Genomic DNA, 26386 nt, shown 5'->3' with positions numbered 1-26386 from the left:
AAAATCCCTCAGCATAGTGTGAAAGTTCAGGTGTAGTCTAGAGCCCACGCCAATATAGAATTGGACGAAGCCTGGCCAAATCTACAACAGCCTTCCTGCCCAGATCGTACCTAAGTGGCAGCAAGGGAGTACTCTTGGGGAGGCCAGTGATAAGCCGGAAAAAGTTGTTTTCCGAAATTTTAAGTGACAAGAGTTTCTCAAAGCCCCACAGTTCAACGCCGTAAAGTGCTGAGCCGAGGGCTTTGGCCTCATACACCTGGAGTGCTGGTTTTATTGGTTTAGTCAGGGATTTTCTATGCTCTGAGCCAAGGGCACCTACTGATTGTATGTGCCTCAATACTGCAATGTCTATATTTTGGGACCATCTAAGACAGTTTGACACATGTATCCCCAGGTACGTAAAGGTATTAACTACCTATAGATGGCGACCATTCATGACAAGTTTTGTTCTAGAGCTTCGATGAGGATTAAAAAACATGAGCTTAGTTTTAGCCACATTAACTTCTAAGCCATGCTCCCCACAAAATTGATCAAAAATAGATAGGGTGTGCTGTAAACCGCTCGGAGTCTTTGATAAAATCAGAGTATCAACTGCAAACATTAAAATAGGTGTCATAGTTCCAGCCAATGAGGAGGCATCAACAATTGCAGACAACATGCGGGCAACAACACCATTGATGTACAATGTAAAAAGTGTTGGAGCCATCGAACACCCTTGTCGAACTCCCCGCTCTACCGGGAAGTCCGTGGTCACCATTCCCTGTCCCCCCCCCCCCCCCCCCCCCCCCCCCCCACCTACTGAATCTTAGCAAACTTTGCTTCATGGAGCCTCATTATCACTGTCAGTAGTTCTTCAGGAAGGCCCAGATTCTTCAGAACCAGCCACAACTTAGACCTAGGGACTAGGTCAAAGGCAGCTCGCAGATCGACAAAAGCCGCATACAGGCTGCCCTTGCCCAGTAACACAGTCTTCCACTGCAGTAGAGTAAAACGGAAGACCTGGTCTACCATGCTGGTAAATTTTCAAAACCCTGCCTGGAATGGAGACGAAGCATTATTTTGCTCGGCCCAATCCAAGAGCCTATTGACAACCATCCTCCCAACCACCTTTTGGATGTTGTCGATTAGGCTTATGGGCCTGTAGTTTCCCGGTTGCGATCTGTCTCCTTTCTTAAATACAGGGATTATGACTGCGCCTTGCCATAATGTCGGTACAGTTGCACCCTGTGCAACTGCATTGGCAAGAAGAAAGATGTACTTGCTCCAGCGCTCTTTATCATTAATAAAGACGTCCGCCGGCACCCCGTCTAGACCCGGTGCTCTGCCACTAGCCACTGTACCAAGAGCCGTCGTGACTTCACTGCTGCTAAAAGAGTTTTCTTTGTAATAGGCAGGCCTAAAGCCAACCATCAGGTTGGCAAGCTGAGTTTGGGCGTACTGGGATTTAAAATAGTTGACCCAGTCCTCCTGGGATACATTATTGTTAGGAGGGTCAGATACACCCCCCTACCCCACTTTACGATGTTCCAGAAGTGTCTTGAGTCTTTTCTATCACTAGCCTCCTTTAACTCTTGCCAATGGAGCTCGTCCCACAGTTTCTTAGCATTTGCTATACTTTACTTGTACTCTGTTCTGGCGATACGAGTGGTCACTAATTGCCTCCCCTTAATAGCTGTGCCTAAGGCTAATCGGACATTCCTACACTCAGTGTTATACCACTTAGCCGGCTTGAGGGTTGTCCCGCTAAACCTCTTCGCAGGTTTCAGGAAATGATCTCTAATGCCTGAGAAGAGGTTTACATGGATTTTAGTTACTTCATCCGTGCATGGGTCAACTGTATTCACTTGCTCAATAGTCATTATGGCTTTATCAACCTCAGCGTTAATACTATCCATGGCCTGTTGGTTAGTCATAACATGTACCCATTTTAGCCCATGCATATCATTTGTAGGAACAATTATAGGGACACTATCTACCTCAAGGTTTGGGATCGCGTAGTCACATGTCCACCATTTGTGCTCTACGCACAGCGGATTGTGGCCACTTTCTATTCTCCATTTCACCTCCATGTCACCAACTAGTTTCAAGAGTTTTCATGCTACAGAAGACATAGTCAATTCTGCTCCTGTGACGCCCATTGTCAAAAGTGTTTGCCCCGGTCTTATCACTCTCAGTCCTCCCGTTTAGTGCCCTTACATCTACCGTCTAGAGTAGTTGTTTTCAAACTTCTTAGAATCATGATCCATTTTTAGAATGACATTCATTCGCTACCCACTTACCTTTAATGGACGTGAGGCAGAATGTTTTTTGTTTTTATGTAAATAGAGCATCGTGTGGTAGCGCATTGCCATTTATAGGCGGCACATGTTCCATTGAAATTACCACTAACTTTGCACAGACATACAGTTTTACAGACCAAACTATATTGCACACAAATGATAATGTGTGTAAATTGGATTTCTGTGAATATTTATCATTTGTACGTCACCTATTAACGTGTCTTGACTTGTTTTGACCCTATTCAATCTACGTTTCCATCACATTGCAGAATTACAAAACAAGCATTTGCAATGCAATAGGTCTCGCAGCATTCAAGTTTGAGTTATTGGCATTGTATATGACAATGTGTTGCATTAATTTTTTTACAAACTCTGTATTGGCGCATGAAGATGATTTGCAAGTGCCTATTTTGTTGTTTGTAAATAAATATGTTACTATTGTATATTTGTTTGGTTAAAGTTTAATGTTATGATGGTCATGTAAGGGCCTGGATAGGATTGTTATAGTGTTTTAGTGAACAAGAGCAATTATAGCACATTATTGGCGAAAGAGAGAATGTATGCTGTCTCATTGTTGACACCAGGCAGCACATACTGAGATAACCAGACTGGAAGAGAGTGTGCATTTTTTATAAATACGTGTTTGTGCCTGAAAGGTAGTAAGAAATGTGCAGTGGCCTCAGTGCCCAATGGGGTGTCGAACATAGCTCTCTTCTCGTTTACCAGCAGGGGTGCACTAAACTCATTCACCTTTCTTGAATTAGGGCCTATGCACTATCACACGCCATTGCATGTATCACTAGCAAGCTCCACTACCAGTTCGAAATCCTACAGCGGAGCAAACCTGTGAGCCGCGTCTTGAATTAAGAGGAACTTTGAAACTGCAGTGACATCCAGAGTTTGCTCTTCAATGCCGCCCAGCTCCAGACATTTCCTTTAAGTCCCTGGCGTTTCACAACCTGACAGCCTCAGGAAAGGCCAGACAAAAGTCCAGAGATAGGCAGCGCCACTAGGATGTGTGTGCTAATAACGTGCCAAGTGCAGGTCGGCAGCGCCAAATGAACATATTCTTCAGCAGATGGCAGGTCCCATCATGCTCTTTTAAGTGATCAACATTTAATGTGTTTCAAATGAAATGTGTATACGATTAGAAGCAACGTGTTAGGTCTTTAGAAAGAGCGGTCCAGTTTAGTTATTCAGTACTTCGTGTGTGCTTTATGCAGCGCCATATGCTGATAAACAACAAAATAAATAATGGAATCTTCCTGACGGCCCCCAGCGCCTAGAGACCCTAACGGTGATGGTTCACGCTAGCCCCAGGCATGAAGGAGCTGACCGGGAGCCCACCCCGCATCAAACTGACTGCCCCCGGGTTATGAGGTGAACCAGAGCGGGTGAACGGAAGTGGTCGGATGGTTAAAATAGCTGTTGTGGAGATATCGCCAGAAGCCCGAGAGGAGACTGACCTTCACCCGGCGCCAGTGAAGGATTAAAGCCAGAGTGCAACAGCGTAGCAACCACGGCTACTCACCTCACTGTGGGAAGAAGGTTCGCCAGGGCGAGACCCGAAAAGGTGAAGTATTACATACAGAGGTACATACAGATCAGAAGTGGACTGAGAGCCTGCCCATCTACACAGCGTTTGTTATGAAACACTTGATAATGCTGAAAACCCAATAGATATTTTAATTTGTTGGGAAATTGGGTGAGTACATTTTAATTATAAAAACGGTATTGATGTATTCTGGGGTTCATTACTGTCTTATTAATTAATATAATGTTAAACGTCATAATCTGTAATGTTGGCAAAGCGAATTAAGTTAGTGGAGGTTACTTTAGTCAGCTATTCCCTGTCTTGTGAAACACAGTCAGACCCTAAGGGACACCAGGTGTTGGTTTTACTTAAAGTACAGGGGCTGATCCTTGTGCAAAATGCCCCGTTTTCTCACCATGTGAAAGCTCTGTGATTTTAGCAATTGACTTATCACAGCATTGAGGGCTAACTGTACGTGAATAAATTTGCCGGGTGACTCCACCGATAGAACTAAACAAAATGCCCTGTGCTGTTTCAAATGATCAATTTCAGGTTTGTTAATTCTATTGGATCAGCTGAGTTGCAACACACTACTACTCCCAGAAATCAGTGGGGGTTCTCATTTATAGCCCTCGAGAGAGGTCTGCGTCCTCTGATAATCTTACCAATAAAGCCTTTGTATACCTGAAAACAAACATTGAACCGTATACCGGAGTGGAGTTCTATATTTCCATTTCTGCCAGCTTCCACAGCCGCCCGTGGCCCTGCTGCTGAGCCCATGGTTGCTTCAGTCTGTTGGCAGGAGTATAAGGCGCATGCGCAGCACTCCTGTCTGACAATGTGACGTCAGAGTGTAACTCTATGGCTGAGCGAGGGGTGCTTGCTTCTCTCGTGCATGTGGAGGAGAAAACTGCAATGAAATCTATGAAACAACTTTGTAACAAAAAAAAGTAATGCAATGGAGGTGCCAGGGATTGAACCAGGGGCCTCTTACATGCAAAGCATGCTCTCTACCACTGTGCTACATCCCCTAGCTGTAAAGTTATTGCCCACGTCTTCACTTATTTCTTGCTGCAGAAAGCCCTGCGGTGACAGAATGTGCGTTGTCTGTCAATTTTCCTTCCTCTTAGGTGTTTTTAATCTACTTAGACAGAGCCAAGTGTGTCAGTTTTTTTGCCCTTTCCCTCATCATTCTCCTCACAGGGCGGTAGCGGAAGTGCAGTCTACACGGTATATCTGTAGAATCCCCATTTCTCACCTCCACTGTAATATGCGGTGCCAGGACCGAAGAGCATTCTAATCTTCAGTGTGGGGGCACTTGTAAATAGCATATTACTTGGCCTCAGCAAACTCGATGCAAAAAAAAGACGCACGTGGGAAAGAAGGAAAAAAAGTTTAAAAGAAGTGGAACTGCCGGGGATTGAACCCGGGGCCTCATACATGCGAAGCACGTGCTCTCTACCACTGAGCTACATCCCCACATAGCTCGAGCCCGATAAAAAGGAGCGGGAGGCGTAATGTCGGCATATCTCATCTGTGTCGCGCCCTCACAAATATGCAGGGCAGAGGAGTGCAGTGGCGGCCGAACCTGGAAGAGGTCCCACACGACTTTGGTGTGAGGAAACCGGGCAGGACCAAGGTAAGATTTGAAGGTGTGCCACGCAAAAGCTGCCGCCGTGGCAAGGAAAGACCAGACAGCCCCTATTCAAGCAAAACAGCTTGCTCATGCCTTTCACTGTACCCAAGGACTCGGTCACAACTCACCGAATGAAAGTCTGAGAAGAAACGGGCGATGTGAATTGGCTGAGCGGCGACGACTGTGCGGACTTCCACCCTTTACGCTGTGCGACGCCGGAGAGGAGGGAAAGAGGAGAAACGAGAAAAAAAAATAAAACAAGTCATACGGGAGCCAATAGGAGCGCTGGAGGGCGGGGTTAAACTCTACGCACGCATGCTGCTGAGTTTCAGTTTGTGAAAATAAGCGATCGGACCAGGCGCAAAATGAAACAAGACTGACCCAATGGCTGCTGAGGGAAAGAAGGACACGGAACACGCGGAAGAGCCCGGAGAGTGTGTGGGGGGGGGGGGGATGTGTATGAGTGTGTCTGTGTGTGTGTGTGTGTGCGCGTGTGTGTGTGTGTGTGCGCGCGTGTTACCACGAGTGAGTGGGGGGGTGGGTGCGTGGCTGTGTATGTGCGCGTGAACCGGGGGGGGGGGGTGCGCGCGGCACTGGCAACTTACTTGGTGGAGGAGCTACGGCCACCTTTCTTTGGGCCCATCTTCTTCAGATGTCAGAACAGCAGGACGCAGTTGCACGAGCTGCAGAGTTGTCTGTGGCCACACGTGATGTCACGTGTCATTGTGCACACACTGCAGCAGGATTTCTTCCTGGCACTACAACAAGGGATGATGATGAGGATGATTCCTGGTTCTCAGTCTTTGTGCACCTAAAAGAAAAGGAAGCCAGAGGTACATGAGTTAAATAAATGTTGCATATGTCGTGCTTCAATTAATATTTGCAACTAGGCATTTATTATTATTAACATAACACACCCAAAAACGGAAAGATCCAAAATAAAAATTGCAATTCTAATCCAAAATGGATGTTTAAATTAATAGAAGAGAGACCACACAGAGAGAGTTGTTTCATGCACCACTGAGTACCCCTGGGCATAATGGATGAATGCAAGGCAGACTGGGTGCAGCTCTATGGCACAAAGCACACTGCCTGGCTTCAAAATGGCCCCTAGACCCCCACCCACATGGCCAGGCCCTGGACCAGGCCCCAACAACACACAAAAAGTCGAAATACACACAAAAATCACCCCAATCCAATGCCATCCATGCCCTAAATGATGTTTAAATTCAAGAGACCCCACAGAAAGACATGGCCCATGCACCACTGAGTACCCCAGGGCATAATGGAGGAAAGCAAGGCAGACTGGGTGCAGGGTCTACGGCACAAAGCACACTGCCTATCTTCAAAATGGCCCCTAGACCCCTACCCACATGGCCAGGTCCTGGAGCAGGCCTCAAAATGACCCCAACCCACATGGCTGGGCCCTGGACCAGGCCCCAACAACACCCATAAAGTAGAAATACACACAAATATCACCCCAATCCAATGCCATCCATGCCCTAAATGAGTGAGGAGTTTAAGTGCGGCGTTTGTGAAACACATGGGAGACATTTTTTTTGCACCTGCGAAAGGATGAGGGATTTGTTACATTGTTGAGGCAGGTATGTGAATAATGGTATTGCAAGATAAAAGTGAATAAGACTGGTTAGAACTCTTGGAAAGGTTAGAGGAATGAGAGGGGGCGTATGAAGTTTATTACGTAGAGGATATGGTTGTTGTTTGTAACGGAAGGGTGTTAGCAAGTGGAGTGAGTGAAACGTGCATTTGGGAGTGGGAGGAAGAAGAGCAGCGTAGAATAGTGAGGAAATGATGAATACTTATGAATAGGAATTCATTAGGGTTATGGGAGTTAGAGTAGGTAGAGTGGTGAGTTGAAGAGCGTGCAAAAGGGTAGAGTACATGGAACCCTGTTTAATTTAAATAAAACAGCGATATGACAGCATGTATCACGTGTGGACACCGAGGAGAATGATGATGGCCAATTAAATGGTGGGGTAACAGAGAGGGAAGTGCATTGAATATTGGGTGGGGAGATGTGCTGAATACAGAGGGGAAAAGCACATTGCAAAAGCAACTTATTATTTTTAACTCGGCAGACAACTTAGCAGATATGAATTGCGCTAATGTTTAAGTTTTACCATGTCAGATAAACTAATGATGCCATTTTATTATTGCTTGTAGTTACCCCCGAAGAAGGGCGTGGAACGCCCGAAATGCATTGGGTCAATAAAATACTGCCTATTTATGAACTTCATGCCTCTTTACTTGTTTTGGGAATAAAGTCCGGATAGACAAACCTGAACATGAGAAACAATTGGAAATTTGCATAGTTCCTTGTGTGAAACTGAAGAGAACAGTAACAATGGAAAAATATAATAAGAATAAAGAAATACTACGATAAAATTGAGAAAAAATGAATATGTGATGGAAGTCTGCATAAAGCTGTGCCTGGGAATTTGGGACGGAACGTCGTCCCAAAATGCAGTGATGTAGTACCCATGGTGCCAATAAGGCAGGGTACTATTCCTATGAGCACGCTATTACAACTAAAGTTGTGAATACAAGATAAGGACGAACATGTTTTCCCTACCTTATACAGTAAATTCAAGAGACCCCACAGAAAGACATGGCCCATGCACCACTGAGTACCCCGGCCTGGGCATAATGGATGAAAGCAAGGCAGACTGGGTACAGGCCGGTGGCACAAAGCACACTGCCTGGCTTCAAAATGGCCCCTAGACCCCCACCCATATGGCCAGGCCCTGGACCAGGCATCAAAATGGCCCCCACCCACATGGCCAGGCCCCAACAACACCCAAAACATCGAAATACACACAAAAATCACCCCAATCCAATGCCATCCATACCCTAAAGGATGTTTCAATTCAAGAGTCCCCACATAAAGACTTGGCCCATGCACCACTCGACCTACTGGCTAGTGTGACTTTAACACGCACCCCAAAATTACTAAAAACTTCCACATAGATATAACAGTGAGCTATTCAATTCCATGCCATCCATGCCGTAAAAGATATTTAAGTTCAACAAAAGTCACTGAAACAGTTGTATCATGCACCCATGACTAACCCTGGGCCTACTGGATACTGTGGCTACCCACAATATATTTTTTAAGAAGTTGTGAAAAAGTCTATAAGTTGCAGCAACTGCAATGCCCCAAACAAACAACAACAACTTACTTGTAAAATCTCAACTCCAAAACTGATCCAAACAAAAAGTCATCAAATACAAATATCCAGCAGCAGCCACAAAGAGTAATCCTTCCAGCTCCAGATCCAAATGAAAAGTGACCAGGACATGGACAGAGCACTGGGAGGAGCCTGCTGGACAGGAACAGGAAGTTGGAGACATGGGGCACTTCTTTCCTCCCAACCCCCCAAAAATGCACTCCTTGCACAAAAAAGTGCAGGCAAATGTCAATCTGAGGAGTTATTCTGATCCAAATCATCAATTTCAGAAGGTTTATGCTGCCAGCGATAGCTTTCTGTGCAGAATTGCAATTTTAGCGATTTCGGGAAAGCAAGCTGTTCAAATCTCCCGCCGGATGTCAGCTGCGTGTCGCATCTACGTGTTCGCAATTTTTTACTCTCGCGATGCGTGATCGCGGGCCCTTACAATGTATTCGCGTTCTCAAAGTCTCACAGTGCAAGATGCCTGGACGCTATGACGTACTCGGGTCGGAAAGTCTCGCGCGATCACACAGCCAGATCCAAAATGACGCAGCGCACGCAAACAGGGAGGAAAACAACTCGGTGAACTCAGAATCACGGTAAGTCAATGCCTCGCGCGCAAGATTGTATTTTTGAAGCGCGACCAAGCAAAAAAAAAACGGCAACTCGTGAATTGCGAATTCTTTGGCAATTTTGCACGATTCGCGGACCGCGAAATTGCCAAAAATTCGTTAATTCCGCGAACGGAACGGATTTTCAGTCCATGCCTAGATGAAACCCAGACTTTGAGCACAGAATGACACACGGTAACGAATGCTAGGTAATGAGATGGATCGCTGTCTTTTCAGACTTTGCTCTTTATTGCTTTCTATTCATTCTTCAGTGGGCTGAAGACAGGCAGCTACTCGATCCATAAGAGTTAGGGAAAGAAAGCATACTTAGGAAACTTAGTGGCATTTATTCTTCATCAGTGAAAGCCAAATGCAGCGATTGAAGGAGAACGTGGAAAAGGATTGAGATAAAAAGTAAAGGACCCAGAACAGAACCGGAATGAAGGTACATTAGTGTAGGATGGGCCCTAGCATTGTCCTTAGGACATGTCCTCTGATCCAGTATTTATGCACACTGTCCAGAGCTGCAGCACTGCTGTAGAATGGGTATCCTCACTGTTTGTTGCTGTGGCTGAAGGTCATCTGTATTATTTACCTAACACGCCTACTTCATGATGGTAACTAGAAGGCCATCGTGCACGATTTTCCACAAGTCTGTTCACTCCATTTGGGGACATGCTCAAGGCAGTCATGATATATTTATTTAGACTTTGCGATTTTTCAGCTGTGAGATGGCTTCTTTTATTTTTTTAAGTTTTATTATTTTATGCAAGGAAATACAGCAGTAGACAGTCTCATCTTCGAGAATACATATCATTACAAATCAATACTAACATATACAACAAAAATCAATGTTTAGATCCACTCAGCAATTGGCGCCCACATTTTTTCTCCCAAAGCCCTTCTTTTAACCCCCTTGAGTTTATACATAGCAGATTGTATATTGTACATAAATAATAGTCTCTCCCTCCAATTAAAAAAGGAAGGGGGATCCGGATTAATCCAATCCCTGGGTATACATGCTCGGGCTACCGCCATACAAATGAAAAGAAAGCAAATTAAAGGTTTAGGTCTTTGGGTACCTGAGTCCATGCCGATTAACACCAGCTCTGCGGTTACTATGACCTTAAACTTAACAACTACAGCCAAAAAGTTCTCAATTTGTTGAAAGAACTCCCCAAGCTTAGGGCATTGAAAAAACATGTGTACAACATCAGCTGCAAACAAGCCACATCGATTGCATTTTGTCCCCACTTTCGTACTCCATTTAACAACTTTGCTGGGAGTGTAGTAGAGATTGTGTAAGCACATAAAATGTTGGGATTTCATCAACCCAGTTATTAAAAATTCGGAGGCAAGTTTAACAGACCATGAACATCAATTTCAGGATTCCCCAGTTTAGTTACCAACTTCACTTGACATGCATCTAATTCATCCCCAAAATCCTGCATCAGGCTTAAATATAAGGTACCAATTGATGCGTTTTTTTGCAAGTGATCCAAGAGGGGGACTCTGTTCATGCTGTTGGCTTAGATAGATGGGCATTTTTGAAAAAAACTGCGGATACGGAGAAATTTGACATTTCTACTTAAGGAGTACTTGCTCTGTAACTGCTGAAAGGAGGCCAGGTGACCTTCACAGAACAGATCACCCAAATATCGTATCCCTTTTACATTCCACCTAATAGCCAGCAAGTCAATCAATCAATCAGTGACATTTATAGAGCGCACTACCTACCCATAGGGTCTCGAGGCGCTTGGGGGGGGGGGGGGTGCCGCTACTGCTCGAACAGCCAGGTCTTGAGCTTCTTCCTGAAGGAGAGGTGGTCTTGGGTCAGGCGCAGGTCGGCCGGGAGGGAGTTCCATTTCTTGGCGGCCAGGTAGGAGAAGGACCTTCCTCCTGAGGTGGCTCTGCGGATGCGTAGGACGGCGGCGAGGGCGTGGCTGGCGGATCGGAGGTGGCGTTTGGGAGCGTAGAAGTTGATGCGGTTGTTGAGGTAGCTCGGGCCTTGGTCGTGGAGAGCTTTGTGTGCGTGGGTAAGGAGGCGGAAGGTGATTCTCTTGTTGACCGGGAGCCAGTGCAGGTCTCTTAGGTGTCCGGAGATGTGGCTGTGTCGTGGGATGTCGAGGATGAGTCTGGCTGCGCCGTTCTGGATGCGCCGGAGTCTCTTCTGGATCTTGGCGGTGGTTCCGGCGTAGAGTGCGTTGCCGTAGTCCAGTCGGCTGGTGACGAGGGCCTGGGTGACGGTCTTCCTGGTCTCCGTGGGGATCCACCAGAAGATCTTCCGAAGCATGCGCAGGATGTTGAAACACGACGAGGAGACGGCGTTGACTTGCCTGGTCATGGAGAGGGAGGAGTCCAGGATGAAGCCCAGGTTGCGTGCGTGGTCCGTCGGTTTGGGTGCGGTGCCCAGGGTGGGGGGCCACCAGGAGTCGTCCCAGGCGGAGGGCGAGGAGCCCAGGATGAGGACTTCCATCTTGTCTGAGTTCAGCTTCAGGCGGCTCGTCGTCATCCACTCGGCTACCTCTCTCATCCCTTCGTGCAGGTTGGCTCTGGCGGCGGCGGGGTCGTTGGTCAGGGATAGGATCAGCTGGGTGTCGTCGGCGTAGGAGATTATGTTGAGGTTGTGTTGGCGTGCGATGGCCGCGAGGGAGCTCATGTATACGTTGAAGAGAGTCGGGCTCAGTGAGGATCCTTGAGGGACGCCGCAGCTGACTTTGGTGGCCTCTGACTTGTACGGTGGTAGGCAGACTCTTTGAGTTCTTCCGTCGAGAAAGGAGATGATCCATTCCAGCGCCTTCTCCTGGATTCCGACGTTGCTGAGGCGTTGCACTAGGGTGCGGTGGCAGACCGTGTCGAAAGCCGCGGAGAGGTCTAGGAGGATGAGGGCCGCTGTTTCCCCGTTGTCCATCAGGGCTCGGATGTCGTCAGTGGCGGCGATGAGGGCGGTCTCGGTGCTGTGGTTGGCACGGAATCCAGACTGCGATGGGTCGAGGGATCCGTTCGTCTCGAGGAAGGCGGCCAGCTGTTTGTTGACGGTCTTCTCGATGACTTTGGCTGGAAACGGGAGTAGAGAGATGGGGCGGTAATTCTTGTCGCAAAACATTTTGGACAGTAGTAAACCGGACCCTTCAAAAGGTATGTAAGCATTCAATTTAGTCAATCCCAGATGCTTCCTAATTTTTTGCCATACGCCAAATGCTGCTTTTAAGGTCTTGAATTTCGTTTTTTTGTAATAACTGGGTTATATCTGCTTGAGAAAGCAAGCGTTCATCCCTTCTCCCATTATCATCTCATGAATAGACTGAGTCCTGCAAGCCGGGATTCGGGCTCTATGCCCAATTATCAGAGGGCTAATATATTGCAAGGTGGCTGCAGAATAATAGAACAAGAAATAAAGGACACTCCACCCCCCACCCTCTTTGCTAAGAACCATTTTTTGAGGGCCTTCCGTTGCCGTTTATAGCCCCACAAAAATCTTGAAATTGCCCTTTCTAGGTTTTTAAAACAAGATGGGGGGAATTCGAGGGGTATTGAGCGAAACATGTATAATACCTTGGGTAGGATCAGCATTTTTAAAACATTAGCTCTGCCTTGCAAAGAGAGATGTAGATGGTCTAAACGTTCTAGCGTGGTGTTGGTTTTTGTTATTACTGGATTGATATTTAATTCCGGAATACCAGATAGAGGTAAAGAAACTTTTATTCCAAGGTACGTAACCTACAAAACTGTCGGAAAGTTTATCAAGAGGTTATCTCCTGACCAAAGGATCTGAGTTTTCTGCAAGTTAAGTTTGTACCCTGAGAATACTCCAAACTCCAAGGCTAAGTCATTAATTGCCGTCACTGCAGTCTGGACATCAGTTGTGACGACTACAATGTTGTCAGCGTATGCCAGTGCCCGATAACTTACATTAGCCAGCAACACTGGCTCAATATTTTCTTCTAAATTAAAATGATTAACTAAAGGATCAATATAAAGTGCGAAAAGTAAAGGGGAGCAGGGGCACCCTTGGCGTGTGCCCTGAGTAATTGGGAAGATAGAAGAGACATGCACATTAATGAGAATACGAGCTTTAGGGGCAGAGTACATGGTCTTCAATGCCGTTAAGAAACCCTGGCCAAATCCTTTTCTAGAGAGGATACCCCACATATAGGCCCAGGCAACCCGATCAAAAGCCTTTTCAGCATCTAACAAAATTAATCTAATATTTGATCGGGATGCCTGGGCTCAGTCCAAAAAGGTAATGACTCGGCGAATGTGATCGACCGTGTCGCGTGCAGGAATAAAGCCATGCTGATATTTGGAAACTAGTGGGGTTATGACACAGGATAATTGTGAGGCCAGGATCTTAGAGAAGATTTTACTATCTGTATTTATCAATGAGATAGGGCGAAAAGAAGATGGGGAAAGAGGAGGTTTATCCTTCTTTAAGAAAACCGTGATTGTTGATTCTTGCCAAGAGGGAGGAGCAGTGCCCTGCTGTGCGGCTATAAATAATGACATCAGTACGGACTTTAAGATAGTTCGAAAGTGCCTGAAAAACTCCAGAGGGATAGCATCGGGCCCTGCTGCTTTACCAGATGCTAGGGACAAAAGGGAGGATTCTATCTCTATCTCTTTCCACGTAATAGGTGAATCCAACTGCTCCCTTTCCTCTACTGATAAGTACCATTAACCACAGGGTCAATAAATTTAGAAACCCTGGCTTCGAAATTCGGCCCGCCATCCTCTGTGTAGAGCCTAGAGTAAAATTCACTAAACACCGCGAGTATCTCTATGGTGTTATTGGAAACTTGCCCTGCATCATTCTCTATTTTCTCTATACTAGAGAACACAGCCTTCTGCTGTACTCTCTTAGCCAAATATTTTCCTGAGTTTTCCCCAACTTCATAAACCTCCGCATGGAATGCAGTAAGAGTGTTGAGCAAATTTCGTGGAGAAACTCTGATGGATCCTCACCTTCTGCATCAATAAGTCTTTTAGGATGTTATCGGTATGTAGTCCCTCCTTACATGCCTGCATAACTTTTATCTCAAGATCTCTAAATTTTTTCATCTCCGCTTCTCCCTTCTTTTTATACTCCCTCTGTTATCTCAATGAGTAGCTCAGAGTTTCATCCCGTACCCCACACCTAAATGTGTCCCATACTATCTCAATAGGGGCTGATCCCCTATTATTGTCAAAAAAATTCAGGAATCCATTTATTCATATGTTCAAGATAGGATGGATTATATAGAAGTTAACGCTCAAAGGACCAGGGTTTAGAGTTTTGTGGTAGATTTAGATCAAGGGTAAGAACAATGGGGTTGTGGTCAGAAATCACCTTAGGAAGAACCTTGTACCCTAGATTTACACAAGTATTAATAAGACTAGTAGCAAAAAAAAAATCAAGCCTGAAGTATTTTCGATGTGGGACAGAGAAAAAGGTACACCCAGATGTCACCCCAGAAGTGAAATGACCTACATCAGTTAATCCAAATTCATGAACCATGCTTTTAACAGCTCTATAAACATTCTTCTTCCTACCAGAGTAGGGATCATTGCTGCGTAAATCAAAAGTCTCTTCGACGTGTAGATTGAAGTCCCCACACATTATTAACAGAGGTGACCATAGAGCTAATTCAATACTTAATTGATGTAAAACCGAGGGGTAGTCGTTTGTGAGATGGCTTCTATGGAGATAGGAATTTCCAATTTGAACTTTGTGGGAATGGGCCTTGACTTGCAAGTCGGTCATAAAGCCTTGGCAGGAGGATGCCCACTGTGGCCTTTATACACCCACTGTGCAACCACAATTTTGCCAGTCAGAAGCATCTGAGCGTCAGGTTTTAGATGCAGTTGTTCCTCGCAAATTGGTTTGGTTATATTTTTAGAATATTTATGAGTGTCGTACCACACACACAGTAAGACTGTTGCTGGCAAGGTCTGTCTTTCTACACACCCACGAGGTTCGATTATGTTACTAACAATGGATTGATGATGGAGATTGTAAAGTATTTTTTGTGTGAAAAGTCGGATGCTTGACCCTGGGCATTTTTCTAATGAGAGGCTGTCCTATGATCGTACAAACCTGCTTTTTTTTATTTTTATTTTTTTATTTTTTTATTGACAGCACAGAGTGAAAAAAATAGCAAATACATTGCTAATATACCAATAATATCTATACAAAAAGATATACAAAATGGCAAGAAGAATACAAAATACAGAAAATATACAATGTGAGATAAACAATTCAAACCATTTTAAAAGTATTCATATGCACACACAGATTTTAAATAAAGTTGGCCCAAATTGTCTCAAATTTAAGCAAGGACCTGGTACCCCCTAATTCGGGCTATACCTGCTTCCATGCTATAAATTTCATTGACCAAAGCCCACCATTGCATAATATGTGGCGACTGTGGCGATATCCATGCCCTAGCTATCGTAAGTTTAGCACAGGAAAGTAAAATAGTAATTAGAGCCTGTTGCGGTAAGGTAGTACTATTTATATTTAGAAGTACAGTAGAGGCAGAAAGCAATGGTGACCTTGCTAGTTTTAGTTTCAGTACTTTGTCCAAGTTAAGCCAAAAATCGTTCAGTAGCGGGCAGGAAAAAGGCATATGTTATATATTAACGCCCACCACATCACATTTCGGGCATTTGGTACGCTCAGAGTATTGCACATTTGAAGACCATTTAAGAATCACTTCCGGGGTATAATAAAGCAAACAGACCGTTTTAAATTGTTGTAATCGTAAGCTGGCAGATTGTACCAAATTATTGATTTTGGAGAGAGAATGAGTGATCTGTTCTGGATGAATCGTCAGTCCCAATTTAGAGCTCCATTTCTCTGCTAATTTAGAACAATCGTATTTTGCATAAGATATTAGGCAGCTATAGCCAGTACTTATTACTGATTTCGTCTTAGATGAATAGAGGCATTCCCAAATATCAGAGCCCGAGATTGTTAGAATTTTCATTTTGCAGATCAAGAAATCATGTATCGGAATATATTTAAACATCATAGGCTCTGTAAGATGGTATACAGTTTTTAATATCTCAAAGTCTAAAAAAACGTTGGTACCATACAAATCCCCCAAAGTAGCAATACCATGGGTTGCCCACACATTAGCCCTGCTATCGTTAAATATCCCTGGGAGTCCTGGGTTACCCCAGAGTCGTAGTTTAATATGAAAAAAGGAGGGCTTACAAAAGCGTAAAATACCAAACCAAATCTTAGCAATATCTCGAGCAGTCTTAAATTGGACTCTTTTGTAAAAATTTGGGTCATTCAATCTAAGCAAAAACATGTTTGCATCAGAGTTCAGCATAATGGTATGAAAAAACAGATGTTTTGAATCGGAATTAAGCAGGGAACGAAGTCTGCCGATAAAGGTAGTGAAGACCGGGTTTTAGAACCCAGCGGCGTCAGGGAGAACGCCCGATGCCTTCGAGTTCCCCTGTCTTGTCAAACACAGACACGGGATACTTCTTGATGACGTCAAGGACCAAAGTTTATTGGCTGCAACCAGGAACAGAGATCTACAAAGCACACACGGGTGGTTCGCTAGAGACTGCACAAATTCAATGAGCGGAGCATGGTCTTTTATGCCAAAAATCAAGCCTCAGGCAACATTCCAAATTAGCATTGGGTTCATACAAACTGACAAATGACAGTGTCACAATTCAAAAGTAGTGTATGACGATAATCCCACTTTCCGTTGTCCAGCCCACCAGAAATGACCAAGCAAATTCCAACTTTCCTGTTCGATCAGGCCGGACAAACCCATCATAAAACCCTCAACCCAAATCAGTGATTTTGTCGTAAAGGAAGGAACAGAAACAGATTGGAAGCAAGATAGAAAGGTGGGAGCAGTGTACCATAAACTCGGGCCTGCCCTACTCTTTGATCTTTATCAGACCAGCCGTTTAACAAGGAACTAGCTCAGCGAGGTCGGCCTCGGGCAAAGAGTCAGTTCGGCCAGGTCATTCAGAAGTCAGCTAAGGCATACGTGTCTCAAGGACTCGTTCGGCCGTAGTCTTCGTCCTATGTGAGGGCAACCATACAAAATGGCTACCGTACACAAAATGGAACCCGAAGGTTCGAACTAAATCCTTAAATACAGAGTGTTCCCTCAGACACACTACACTCATCATTTGCGGTCTGCTGACACCAAAATCGTCTATTTCCGACGACCTTTATTGAACGGGTTCGGAACCATCAAACCTCACTCACGAACCACAGAACTACAGAAGCCCAAAAATAAAATTTAAAGTCTGGAAAGTTAAGTCCTCCCATATCTGTAGGCCCTTTTAAAGAAGATAAGCTTTTTCGTGCTTTCCGGTAACCCCAGATGAAACTACTGAAAATTCCGTCGAGTTTCTTAAAAAAAATATTATTAGGTGCCAACGGAATAGAACGAAAAAGATAAAGAAACTTAGGAAGAATTTTCATCTTGATTAGGTTTATTCTGCTTATGATATTTAGTGGTAATTTGTGCCATTTTTTAAGGAGCAGCTTGGTTGATTTAATAAGCACATCATAATTAATGGGGATTATGTCACAGATTTTTGATGAGATTTTTACCCTTAAATAGTTATCAGCCTGACATATCCCCAAAGTTACTCCCATAGGTTTATAATTGGCCACTATCTGGGTTTTGTTCACATTTAATTTATAGCCAGAAATATTGCCAAATTTTTCTGCTTCGACCATGATGCCCTCTAGTGCTGATGTTACGTTGGAGGAGTATATTGCAATGTCGTCCGCATATGCAGTGATTTTCAAGCAATGGGATCCTAGGCAAAATGGAACTATCCTAGGTTGAACAAGGAGTGCCTGCAGGAATGGCTCCATGGACAGGGCAAAGAGCAGGGGTGACAGCGGGCACCCCTGCCGAGTGCCCCGTGCAATTGAAAGAGCAGAGGACAACATACCTAAATAACTAATTTTAGCCGTGGGTTTATCGTACAGAGCCTGAATCCAGCTGACCACGTTGCCCCTAATGCCAATAAAAAACAGCACAGACCAGAGATAGTCCCACCCCACTCGGTCAAAAGCCTTTTCGGCATCTAATAGGATCATGCCGAGTGGGGAAGTTTCTGTCTCTGCTATGTCGAAGGCTGTGATAGCTGTGTTAATGTGGGTCGTAGTGTCCCTACCCAGGACAAATCTGTGTTGCTGTTCGCTAACAATCCAGGGTATGACCACGGCCAACCTGTTTGCTAAAACCTTAGCGAAAACCTTTACATCTGAATTAATCAAAGAAATTGGCCTATACGACCCACATTCCTAAGCTGGTTTACCCTTTTTTAAGAAGAAGATTATTTTCGTTGTGTTCCAAGAGTTCGGGGTCTTCCCCGTTGCCCCGATATGTTGTATAACTAGAACTAAAAGGGGGATTAATTCATCCATACAGATTTGATATAATTCCATCGGAATTGAATCCTCCCCTGAGGCCTTCCCTTTAGGTAAAGATAAAATAGCCTGCCTTAATTCTATCTCTGTAATGCCATCTGACAAATGTTCTAAGCCAGATAGATTGCGTTTTTCCTTAGTTATTTTCCAAATATTCTAAAATATCAGTTGTAAGTAGTTGGCTCTCTGGGGTATAAAGAGTGTTATAAAACTTCGTAAATTGCGTCAATATCTGCGCTGGTTGATTATAGATAACTTGATTCGCACCTTTTATACATTTAATACAGGTCTGAGCTCTATCATCTGCCACTTGATAGGCCAGTAGCTTGCCAATTTTATCCCCCCATTCATAATACTGAATTGTAGTCTTATGCAATTTAGCACAGCTTTTTTCAATAAAGGTTGTCTTAAGGTTAGATTTTAATGTTCCGAGTGTAACTCTATTTCAACGATATTGGTGGAGCACAAACGAAGCGAGTCAGCCAGTAGAATTTCATATTCCCTAATATCTGCTGTTAGTTTACTATTAGTTCTGTAGTAGGGGATCTCTGTGTATAGTCATAATCTAGTGAATAGTCCCGCCCATGTGCGCGGACCCCGGAGCAATCAAAAATAATCTCTTAAGCTGTCAAAACATGCAGACCTACATAGACACTTAAGAGAGAATTTAAAGACAGATAATGCAGCCTATATCCACAGGCTACACTGTCCAATACTTCAACTAGAAATTCCACCAAAAACCACAACAGCACAGCCTGTCCAGGGTTTTCCACAGAGAAAACCTTGCCTTTAACAGCAAAACCCTCTGGAATGATAGAGAGGAAGGAGTGGACAGACAAGCCCCATAGGCTGCCATTATGTGGCTCAAAACAGGATACTGTGCCTTTAAGAGAACTTTCCAGAAGCCTCACAGTATCCCCGAATGCAGTGCAGGTCCCTTTCACCTTCAGTTCTTTTTTCCGGCTCCTGCTAGCAGGACCCTGGAGCATTAGCTCTTCTTTTTTGAGTTTTTTCTATACAATCTTTGGGATATTTTTGGATTTTTGTAGCTTCACTCGACGTCTTTGGCCTTTATCTGCATTCTGCTGTGTTTTTTTGGCAGAATTTCTGCAGTCTTCTTGTCTTTAGACTGTTTCTAGTCTGACAAGTGCTTTGTCTGCAGCTGAACTGAAGGCCAAAGCTGAAGCTCACAGGGTTTGTACTCTGTGCTTGCCTGTGTCTTTTGACACCTGTCTCCTCTGTACCTTCTTTTCTAGGGGGCTTTGGCTTCCAGGTTTCAAACAGAGGAGTTTGAAGGCATCTTCAGCCTCTGGGTGAGGAGAGGGTAGGTCCTCTACCGAGTCCCATGCTTTGATCTCTGGGGTTATCCCCAGTAAGGGCACGTCTGAGCTATGACACGGTTCCGGTCTGCCGCCATGGAGGGCCTCGACGTCATGGAGTGCCTCGACGTCATGGAGTGCCTCGACGTCATGGGGTGCCTCGAGGTCATGGGGTGCCTCGACGTCATGGGGAGCCTCGACGTCATGGGGAGCCTCGACGTCATGGGGTGCCTCGACGTCATGGAGTGCCTCGACGTCGACGTCATGGAGTGCCTCGACGTCGACGTCATGGAGTGCCTCGATGTCATGGAGTGTCTCGACGTCATGGAGTGTCTCGACGTCATGGAGTGTCTCGACGTCATGGAGTGCCTCGACGTCATGGAGTGTCTCGACGTCATGGAGTGTCTCGACGTCATGGAGTGTCTCGACGTCATGGAGTGTCTCGACGTCATGGGGTGCCTCGACGTCATTGGGTGCCTCGACGTCATGGAGTGCCTCGACGTCATGGAGCAGTGATGCTCGACGTCATGGAGCAGTGATGCTCGACGTCATGGAGCAGTGATGCTCGACGTCATGGGGCAGTGATGCTCGACGTCATGGGACAGTGAGGCTCGACGTCATGGAGCGGTGAGGCTCGACGTCATGGAGCAGTGATGCTCCTTTTGGGGCATCGGTCGCTTGGGCTCTGTTCTCTTCCGTTGGGTCCGGACGTCACCGTTAGGGATGGCTCGACGTCTCCGTGTTTGACACCGTAGTGACATTTTGACGTCTGAGTGTTGGTTGTCGTAGAGACAGTCACTGTCATAGTGATGGTGACGTCGTAGTGAGGTCGACGTCATGGGTTACAGCCGCGGAATACTGCCGGCTCTTGACGCCTGGGTCTTGTTCCAGGCCTCGCTCCTTGGTGGGCCTCTCTTCGTAGGAGGGGACTTTGTGTTCCTGGCACCTTCCACTCACGATGCAGAGCAGTTGATCAGCGTCGAAGAACCCTTCTGATGGGGAGTTTGTGGTTACTCACCACGTGTAAGCGAGGGACGTTGGTCCTTTTGCTTAGTTTTGAGTACTTGCATACCTGCACGCCTGCTAGGTCGCCTCCTGCTCAACCACTACTGGTGAGACCACCGGGGATGTTTCAGAATCCTCTTGGTTCCCTCTCCCGCCCACCACCCCAGGGGCCTTTGGCCCCTCAGTCTGCGAACCTCCATGCCTTGATGCCAGGGATGCGTCTTCCATGAGTACGGGGAGTCTCTCTCCGACTCTTTACTGGTTGGCGGGACTTAACTTTCGTCCACTACCACCTGACAGGAGGTTCTGGCTCCGACCGTGCTCCTGACTTGGTCGCAGGGGTGGCGGCATGTAGACCTCGTGCTGTGGCCCGCTGTTGTTGGACCGTTGTTGTGAGATCCCTCTGTGGGGGTGTTTTCTTCACCGATTTGTGGTTCCTCTGCCGAGAGACAGGAGGGAAGCCTTACAAGAGGTGGTCTAATGGGCCTGATAGTTTCGGATCTAGGCATCGATGTCGGAGCGGAGTTTTCTCTCCTGCCGACCCCCAGGTATTGTGTGTTTGTCCTACGTTGCCATACGTTTATTCGCCTGTCGTCTCTGCAGCCTGCGGCTCAGCAGTGTGCTTCTACTCTCCCGTTCTTTGGGCAACCCTTGGGCTGCCATGAGAGTAGTGAGTGGCTCGCATGAAGTCTGAATCGGAGACTTTTGGACGGCTGTAGGTTTGGGGCATGGAGAACGGCTTGAAGCCTTCTGCCCTTTCTAGCGGCGTTTTTCCTCCCAGGATTTTCCGGTGGTCCCGGGCCGCCGTTTAATGCTTTACAAGTATATTGTGCGCATACGCGGGAGAGCTTGTTGCTCCTCGGCGAACAAAGGCCGGCTGGGTCTAAGTCAGTCTTCCGTTCATCGGCCCTCCTCCAGCAATTCCTCCGGTCGGCTCGCGGTTTCAGCTGCGCGAGCTCTAAGCAGAGGCCGATATCCTGTTTAGGAAAAGGGCGATAGAGGATGTACTTCTGTCTCAAAGGGGAAGAGGTCTGTACTCCCGGTTCTTTCTGGTTCGCAAGAAGGACAAGAACGAGTTCAGGCCCATTCTGGATTTGCGACAAGCAAACAAGTGGATTCGCAGAAGAGGAATTTCGCATGCTGTCTTTGCATCAGGTTTATACTCAGCTGCAACAGGGAGATTGGCTCGGTGCCATAGATCTACAGGATGCATACTCCCATGTGCTCATTGCACACAAACACAGGAAGTTCCTGCGATTCCAAGTCGGCGCCCATCATTATCAGTACACAGTACTGCCAGTCGGGCTGAAGTCTGAGCCCAGACCATTCTCGAAGTGCATGGCAGTGGTAGCTGCACGCCTGAGGAAAAATTAGGTGGTTTCTCTAACCGTACCTGGACGATTGGTTGATCAAGGCCTCCTCCTTCTCGGAAGCTCAGGCACACTTCCAGAGGACGTGCGTTCTCTTGAACGAGCTGGGGTTGCACATCAACATGTCCAAGTCTGTCCCGATTCCGGTCCAGTGCATACAGTAGTTGGGAGCCTCCGTCAAGACGCTGTCAGCAAGCGTGTCTCCTTCGGAGGCGAGACGATTATCTCTCCTTAGGAAGGCTCAGGCTCTTGTGACCGCCCCATCTACAACAGTGAAGACGGTGTCTTCTCTACTGGAGTTAATGACCTCTTGTATATTCCTCACACCACACGCACGGCTGCTCATGAGACCTTTGCAGGAGTGCTTGGAGGATCAGTGGGATTAGAGGAAAGGATCTTTGGGCGACAAGATACGACTGTCTCTGCGTGCTCTTCAGTCTCTGAAGTGGTAGTGTTCAGCGGAGAATCTCCTAAGAGGGGTTCCCTTTCACAAGGACATTTCCACACAGACGGTCATGACGGATGCGTCTCCCCACGGCTGGGGGGCGCTTTCCGGAGACTTGCAGATACAAGGAACGTGGTCCCCGATGGAGTCAACGTATCACATCATTTTCCGGGAACTCAGAGCTGTTCACTTGGCACTGAAGGCGTTTCTTCCGTCCTTCCAGACCAACTCTCTGCTTGTACAGACGGACAATACGACCACAATGTATTACCTCAACAAGCAGGGGGGTTCGAGATCGCGCACTCTGTCGCAGGAGGCGCGGGCGATTTGGCGCTGGTTTTTATCCAGAGGACTGACTCTAACGGCTACCCATCTGCCAGGTCTGCAGAATGTTCAGGCAGACGTGCTGAGCAGACTGATTCAGGAAAACCACGAATGGTTCATAAACGACGAAGTACTAGGAGTAGTCTTCGGCAAATGCCGAGACTTCGCCTCCAGGTACTGCCTGCGGGGAAGCTGGGGAATGCATTCTGGATTAACTGGTCGAACAGCTTTCTGTACGCTTTTCCACCCTTTCCCTTGATTCCGGCGGTGTTCATCAAGCTGTCCCAGTCCAGGGCGTGGATGATCCTGATTGCCCCGGAATGGCCCAGACAGTGGTGGTTCACGGACCTGCTTCACCGGTCTCTCCGTCCTCACATACGGCGGCCTTGGAGGCCGGACCTTCTCACAAAGTTCAGGGGGCAGATGTTGCACCCCAACCTCTCGTCTTTGAGTTTGGCTGCATGGCTCCTGAGATAGTGTAATATGGCCATTTGAATCTACCAGAAGTTTGTATGGACATACTGAAGGAGGCTAAGCATCCTTCCACTAGGACTTCTTATGCTTACAAGTGGAAGAGGTTTTGCATCTGGTGCAAGTCCAAGGACCATGACCTGATGACGTGTAAGGAAGATGTCATCCTTCCGTATCTTCTACACCTGGCGCAGTCGGGCCTTAATGTCCAATCCATTACTGTTCATCTTGCTGCGCTGACTGCCTACAGGAAATGCCCTTCAGACTTCCTTCTTCCAGATCCCTGTGATTAAAGACATTTTGGAAGGCTGGAAGAAAGCATTCCCTCCTTCCTGGCTTCCTTCGCCTTCATGGGAATTGAATGTGGTGCTGTCCAGATTGATGAAGGAGCCTTTTGAACCTATTCATAAGGCTTTGTTGCAGCACCTGTCCTGGAAGGCGGTGTTCCTCGTGGCCATCACATCGGCCCGCAGGGGGAGTGATATTCAGGCGTTGTGTTGCCAAGAACCTTATACTGTATTTCATGCTGCTACGGTTGTTACGCATACTCACCCTAAATTTCTTCCAAAGGTTATTTCTGATTTTCATGTCAACCAGACAATAACTTTGCCTACGTTTGTTCAGAATCCTGCATCTCCAGCGGAAAGGTCCCTACATTCCCTGGATGTTAGGAGGGTGTTGGAATTTTATCTGGATAAAACCAGAGATATTCGTGGTTCAGATCAATTGTTTGTCAATTATGGATCAGTCAGGACCGGTCTTGCTACCTCAAAACAGTCCATCTCTAGGTGGATTGTGTCCTGTATACAATTGTGTTACCAAAAGGCTAATACGACCTTAGGAGGTAAACCTAAGGCTCATTCCACCAGGGGCAAAGCTGCCACAACTGCTTTGCTACTTAATGTTCTGATTGCAGAAATCTGCAAGGCCGCCACTTGGAAGTCGGTCCATACCTTTGCTAAGCATTACTGTCTGGACACTGATGCTAGGGCAGATGCTCCGGTTGGGCAAGCTTCGCTGCGAAATCGGTTCGCACAGTAGTGGTGTTATTTCTCGGTTCTCCACCGCCGCTTTGGTGTGGGGATGGGCTTGCCATTCTATTCACTAGATTATGACTATACACAGAGATCCCCTACTACAGAAGGAGTAGTTTCTGTCCTGTAACTCCAGTTCTGTAGTAGGGGTATCTCTGTTATAGTCATAAGCGCCCGCCCTCCTCCCCGGTGGAGAGAGATATTCATGTAAGAAATGCTACAGGTCTGGCGTGTTACGCCTTCAAAAAGAACTGAAGGTGAAAGGGACCTGCACTGCATTCTGGGATACTGTGAGGCTTCTGGAAAGTTCTCTTAAAGGCACAGTATCCTGTTTTGAGCCACAAAACGAAAATGGCGCAAGTCCTACGAACGAAATGGCGAGTCCTGGAACGAAAATGGCGCAAGTCCTACGACCCTATCAGCAAATCAGCCTATAAAACGGCATTAAATAAATTTCAAAAACTTAAGAGGTCCACAATGAGAGCTTACTTTTCTAAACTTATCCAACAGGCGGAGAATTCCTCAAAAACCCTCTTCACTATCGTTAAGGATTTTGTGAATCCGCCTGCCCTGAAAGCCCAATCTACTCCCACACAGGGTCTCTGCAACGGACTATCCGATTTTTTCCAGGAAAAAATCATCAAACTATCGTCTTCCTTTGAGCCCGTACCTTCCAGCCCCCAGCTGGGTCCATCAGACACCCAGCTCTGCTCTTTTAATTCCTTTGCTGAGCTGACCTCAGATTCAGCCCTGTCACTTTTAAACCAGGTGAAGACTGGATCTCCTCTGGACCCAGTTCCTGCGAAAGTGATGGTCAATCTAGCTCCTGTTTTAATCAACCCTCTCCTCGCTATATGGAACTCTTCTTTGAATCATGGGCATTTCCCTTCAGTTTGGAAACAAGCCAGGCTGCTTCCTATTCTAAAGAAACCAGATGCAGACCCTTCCCAATTTAGCAATTACCGTCCCATCTCCCTTCTACCTAAACCTGCCAAAATTCTGGAGAAAGTGGTCCAGAAACAACTGGCCCTTTATCTAGAAACTAACCAGCTGCTGCATGATTCACAGTCCGGTTTTAGAACGGGATACAGTACTGAGACTGCTTTGCTAGAGGTATCGGAGACGATTAGGGAATCGGTGGACAGAGGCGAGGAGGCCATGCTAGTCCTCCTGGACCTGTCCGCCGCATTCGATACTGTGTCTCATGATATCCTGGTGACTAGGTTGCAGCAGTTGGGGATCGGAGGCACAGCCCTGGCCTGGATCAAATCATTTCTCACAGGGAGATCTCAAAGGGTACTTCTCCGTCCTTTTGAGTCAGATGACAAACCCCTTCTTTGCGGGGTGCCTCAGGGCTCTGCCTTGAGCCCTCTTTTGTTCAACGCGTATGTGGGCCCTCTTGCCAGGGTAGTCGAATCGTGGGCAGTCAGGGTGGTCTCTTACGCTGATGATACCCAGCTCATTTTTTCTTTTAGAGACCATTCTGACTCGCATTTTTCCAACTTTCGAAACTGCCTTGGCAACATCTGCACCTGGATGGCTTCCAATCATCTGGCCCTTAATACAGACAAAACCGAGGTGCTTTTCTTTAGTCAGAAACCAGCCCCCCCAGCCAACCTGTGGTGGCCTACGGTGCTGAACCCCCCTCCCAATCCAGTAGAGTCAGCCCGTAATCTCGGCTTCCTTTTCGATAACACCTTGTCCTGCAAAGCCCAGATTAACAAAGTCACCGCAGCTTGCTTTGGCAAATTGCGCATGATCAGG

General features: G+C 46.5%; 1 protein-coding gene and 1 non-coding gene across 5 annotated transcripts in view; one reads left to right on the top strand and one right to left on the bottom strand.

The window, feature by feature from the left end:
• The window catches only part of UNC13B (unc-13 homolog B), a 3024149-nt gene that overhangs the window by 2249220 nt on the left and 748543 nt on the right, over nt 1-26386 (top strand). The window lies entirely within an intron of this gene.
• Nucleotides 5219-5292, bottom strand: TRNAA-CGC (transfer RNA alanine (anticodon CGC)). Its single transcript has one exon. It is a non-coding gene; the product is annotated as a tRNA-Ala (tRNA).

Source organism: Lissotriton vulgaris, chromosome 3_1 (assembly GCF_964263255.1).
Source record: "Lissotriton vulgaris chromosome 3_1, aLisVul1.2, whole genome shotgun sequence".
NCBI classification, from domain to species: Eukaryota; Metazoa; Chordata; class Amphibia; order Caudata; family Salamandridae; genus Lissotriton; species Lissotriton vulgaris.
The sequence above is the reverse complement of the archived record's forward strand: the minus strand, read 5'-3'. Positions and strand labels throughout refer to the sequence as shown.